The following is a 5810-nucleotide window of genomic DNA, read 5'->3' as shown; positions in this document are numbered from 1 at the left end:
CGCTCGTCCGATTCGTCCGGCCTAATTACGTCATTGACCGGTATCCAAATACGAGAGTTCAGCACGGTTCGACGACCTTTCCACTATTATTAGCATACAGTAATTGCACAATAGTGTCCCTAGGAACCAGCAAATTGCCTTCCTCAAACCTCCTTAAGCGACTATAAAATTTAGCGACCTTTTTAACCAATCAGAGTTTGTAAAATCCGATGTACAGATGGGTCGGTCTTTTACGCTATTGTATTACGGTAGAGTGGGGAAGACCGCAGAAAATAAAGACAAACGACAGCGTAAAAGACACAGGCGCTCCTTAGCTGGGTAGTCTGCTAAGTATATTGATTTTCGGATCGATCTATTGATCCCGTAGTCGATATGCCGCCACTGCAACCTAGTATTTAGGTTGCAGTGGCGGGCATATCGACTACAGGATCAATAGATCGATCCGAAAAACGATCTACTTAGCAGACGACCCAGCTAAGGAGCGCCTGTGGTAAAAGACCGATCAATCTTATCATCGGATTTTAATAAGATTGGCAGGGAACGTGTCTCTCATCCGATAATTTGTGTCCCCGAGTTTGGACTGTTTGTTGACATTGTAACTTTTCATTGCCTGTGAGCTAGACTTCGGTGACACAGCATCCTTAAATTGCAATCTCTCTCTCTCTCTCTCTCCCCTCTCTCTCTCTCTCTCTCTCTCTCTCTCTCTCTCTCTCTCTCTATATATATATATATATATATATATATATATATATTATAGGCCTATATATATATATATATATATATATATATATATATATATATATATATATATATATATATATATATATATATATATATATATATATATATATACAGAAGAAATGAAAGGATTCTATATGACAAAATGTTTAAGCAATAATGGACCCCTCCCGGCCCATAATGGACGAAAGCAAACTTTGCACGACATAATGTATGAGGCGAAGCCGAGTTCATTATGAAGTGCAAAGTTTGCTTGAGTCCATTATGGGCCGGGGGGGTCCATTATTGCTATTATTTATAGTTTTGGCAATGCCAGTGAATTTGTAGTTGTAGAAAACGAATAAAAAAGGAAATTTAAACTGAGTTTGAATCCAGTGAGCGTCGTCCGTCATGATCAGCCCGGACTCTGTTACACGCGCTCCACACTGCACTGCACTGAACACGCACGTTCAACACAAAAAAATGAGCTGCACTTTCACGGTTCAATTTGGAATTAAAAACGATGTATTTTCGAAGGAAATGAAAATTAATTGCATCCCTACCGTCTATATCGAACTTGAAACATCACCTTTAAATATCATGTGATTCAAAAAGCCGACACGGTGAAATGCCAGACATGAAGAAAACGGAATGTTCATGCATCGACATCAGCATGATCAGCGAGCTGCATGATATTTACTAATAATGGCTAACTCTACAGAGCTTGCAAGCGCACTGGGAAAAAAAACAACAATTCGTGAATATGGGAGATGGAAAGGGTGAGGACGATGTTTGGCATGAGCCTGGGGATGATGATGATGGTGATGATCATGATGTGGTTTTCAATGTTTCAGATAGTGAGAGTGATACAGACTATATTTACTCTTACAATAGTGACAATGATAGTGATACCATACCATACCAGAAGTGACATAACAGATGACACGGTCGGGTAGGAAATACGGCCGGTATCATTGTATGTTAAACAGTGTAAGTTTGATTATTTAGGGAAAATAACATGGTGTCTGGTAATGGCATGCATATATCTGCATCAAAATCAAAATATTTTTCAAGGCCATAGTAAAAGTGAGGATAGTGGGGAGGGTCGAATTTGGCAAAGGCGGAGGGTCACATTTGAGAGAAAAAGGGAATTGAAGGGGACAATATTCCAAAATGCGGACATTCTCTGATTTCTCCGGGCTTATTCGATATTCCTCCGACCACGGATGTAAAAAAGAGCGTCTCCGTGCTCAGACCGAGCAACGCAGGGACAGACCTTGAGAAAATCTAGCTTTTTGATTTGTTTCGATAATAAATTTTTCAAAATCAATGTTTGACATCGTCATCTAGGCCTGTTCTGCTCACTCTTAGCAGTCGACTATATAGTAGTAGCTGTTAAATTCATGCTACAACCAAACGATGCAGTGTCACAGAAAATATTTGTTTAAAAAATAATATATTTTAGTTTTGCTATATGTCGCATACAACTGATATATTATTTCACTTCAATCCAGTCCAATGATCACGTTCATGAGAATTTGTGAGAATCAAACCTTTATGGTGCAAAGTTTCATAGACTCTCTAAGATCTATGGTGCAAATCAACATTTTCTGACTTCTACAGTGCAGCAGAGAATCGGAAAGTAATTTCGTTTTTGCTTTTTTGTATGGTTCCTGTCGGAACAGGATCATAAATATATATGTCTGCGTCTTACTTTGAGACGTTACTTTTCGATTAAACGATAGAGACTTTCGGTCTGAAGAATAAAGCAAAGTGCAATTTCGGTCATATGAAAAAAAAAAGCGTGCTTTCCTAGGACCGCGCTCGATTCTGATGGTGGTTACCGAACGTTTGGTATGCAATGTCTGATTTCTTTGCACCAAAGGTGCGAAATGGCTTGAATAAATTTCTGTAGACAGCGATGAAGCTAATGAAAAACTTAAAGTGACCCGTGTCTGATTAGGCGGAGTTAATCTTATCAGAAAACCTGTGTTTCTGGACCGCCGATTTCTCGCAGAACTTTGGTAGTATATGTTACCTCATATTGAAATTTCTCTCATTTAGGTAGCCGTCAGTTATTATGAGGAAGGGTGGATCGGAAGAGGGGGGGGGGGTCACATTTTACAAACTCAGGGTTGGGTCATATTTTACATTGCTAAGTTTTTGATGAATGCAAAGTCTGAATGAGTTGTGCTAAGAAACTTTACAACAATCCTATGAGAATTGAAATAGTGGTCACTGCGTGTAATGTCAATTAACTCAGGGCTCGAAATTAACCTTTTTCCCTGGTAGTCCACTTGGGCTACCATTTCTGAAGTTGGTAGTCCAGTGACAATGACTGGTAGCCCATGCGTTTTTCAGTTTAGGGATATTATTTTCCTTAACTAGGCAAGAAAAGACCTATTTTAAAGATTCTGCTCATGAAGTGAATTTTCTTGTCATTTGATGTGAATACTTGCACACCGTTAATGCCCGAAAGGAACCAGTAATACGGTATGAATTGGACAGCAATGACACTCAAAAGTTTGGTGACCTATTGACATCCCGTTTCATACTCAGAATTGTATGCAAATTTCGATAGCCACCATGGCAACGGCTTCCTCTCAGCGATGAGACATACACTTTTAAGCACAGCAAGGCTAAAAATAGAGCATGCCTGGGCTTTCTGTGCAGGGGAGGAGACAATAATTTCCGTGTAACTGTGATTGATACATTATGATCTAAGATGTAGTGAAATTGCATTTTCATAGGCCATCATTTCCTGTGCCTTTCAACGAAATACATCAGTTCACAGGTTCACATATTGAAACTTTGTTGCAAAATTCCACCGCACGGTCGTCTTTGCAATTTGCATAACAAAGTTTAGTCTGGCCTTTCTGTGTCAAGATAGCTAGCTAGCTGGGTTTGACCACAGGGGAAATCAATCTCCGATGATGACGATGATGATGATTAAATATTTAAAAATGAAGATAAATAAACATATATTTGGACTCAGTAAATTTGTTGTTATTGTTGTTGTTATTGTTGTTGTCGTTGTTGATACTATTTGCAGAAAAGAACAAAGTATGCGCTGCAAATTTCAACACAGCACTATAGGCCTACATGTGCGTCGCAAATTCAATACAGCCTAACTATACATGTGCGTTGCAAATTCAATACAGCCTAACTATACATGTGCGTTGCTGCCTAACTATACATGTGCGTTGCAAATTCAATACAGCCTAACATTACCCAAGGGGTGTCACTTCATTGCCACACACTTTTTTTCGATCGCCAAAAATGCACCTAGCATGCATCGAAATCGGTAAAATTCGACGTAGGGTCAAAGCACATTAGTCCTTCTCAATAATACTCCAACATTTTTACCTCTTACCCATGAAAAGTCGAGAAATCAGCAAGTTTTTCAGCGTATCTGGACGTCTCTTACATTTCAGATTTAAAAGGCGCGGCAGTGTATTGAGTCACGTGGGCGCTTTTCAAATCGAACCAATAGCAGAGCTGAATGGGCCCAGCGTGAAAACCCGGAGGCAACGTAAGTTTCTCACATCTTTGGAAAGAACGATCTCTTGCTGCGGGTGAACTGGAACTGTTAAAGTTACCAGAATTTCGTATGCAGACGCACGCAGACAGTGTCACCCATAGTCTTCCAAAGACGTGAGAAACTTACGTTACTGCCGGGTTTTCACGCTGGGCCCATTCGTTCAGTACGGGCTCTGACCCTACATCGAATTTTACCGCTCTCGATGCTTGCTGGGTGCATTTTGGCGAGCTCTGCTATTGGTTCGATTTGAAAAGCGCCCACGTGACTCAATACCCCGCCGCGCCTTTTAAATCTGAAATGTAAGAGACGTCCAGATACGCTGAAAAACTTGCTGATTTCTCGACTTTTCATCGGTAAGAGGTAAAAATGTTGGAGTATTATTGAGAAGGACTAATGTGCTTTGACCCTACGTCGAATTTTACCGATTTCGATGCATGCTAGGTGCATTTTTGGCGATCGAAAAAAAGTGTGTGGCAATGAAGTGACACCCCTTGGGTAATGTTAGGCTGTATTGAATTTGCAACGCACATGTATAGTTAGGCAGCAACGCACATGTATAGTTAGGCTGTATTGAATTTGCAACGCACATGTACGTATGTATAGTTAGGCTGTGTTGAATTTGCGACGCACATGTAGGCCTATAGTTAGGCTGTGTTGAAATTTGCAGCGCATACTTTGTTCTTTTCTGCAAATAGTATCAACAACGACAACAACAATAACAACAACAATAACAACAAATTTACTGAGTCCAAATATATGTTTATTTATCTTCATTTTTGGCCCACGCGGTGGGCGTAGCCCACCTAAGTGGGCCATTGTCATAGGGTGGCGTTTGTTAGTCTGTATGTGTGTCTGTAATATGTATGTGTGTGTGTGTGTTATGGATTTGTTTCGTCGATATCTCTCAAACTCATTCATCAAATGTCATAAAATTAGGTACACAGAATCTTTAGGATGGGAACTAGATCGGATTAGGTTTTTGGGTTTGTTGGTTGCATAGTTGAGCAGAAATTAATTTTGAAGTAATATTTTGACTTATTTTTGCTCATTTTTGCTCATTTACATAGCAAGGGGAGGATGCACTAAATTATAAGCGGTGGGCTACAGAACATTGAACAAAAAAAATAAATTTGTATATTTAATTGATTGAAAGTATTTTGTTTTTCTAAATTTGTGCAAGTTATGATATTAAAAGACAACAGTGATGCCAAAACACAAATACATCGTTTAGGAAGAAATCAAGATGCTGCATTTTTTAATAGAGGAACAAATCTATCATATTAGCTGATATGATATTGAGGCAAAGTATAGGCATTTAATAGGCATAAACTCTGCACCACTTGTTGCAAACCTATTGTATTCATATGAGGCTGAGTTGATGTAGTTTCTGCACAAAATTGGATGTAAAAGGATTGCCAAGCATTATAAAGTCATAAATGATCTAATAAATTTAAACAAACCTATAATACAGCAAATTATCTTGTGTATGTATACCTAGATGACTCAAAATCATAGAAACAACTGAAACTGTGGATCAGCAACTTGTATCAAA

This window comes from Ptychodera flava, chromosome 7 (assembly GCF_041260155.1).
Source record: "Ptychodera flava strain L36383 chromosome 7, AS_Pfla_20210202, whole genome shotgun sequence".
Lineage (NCBI taxonomy): Eukaryota > Metazoa > Hemichordata > Enteropneusta > Ptychoderidae > Ptychodera > Ptychodera flava.
The sequence above is the reverse complement of the archived record's forward strand: the minus strand, read 5'-3'. Positions refer to the sequence as shown.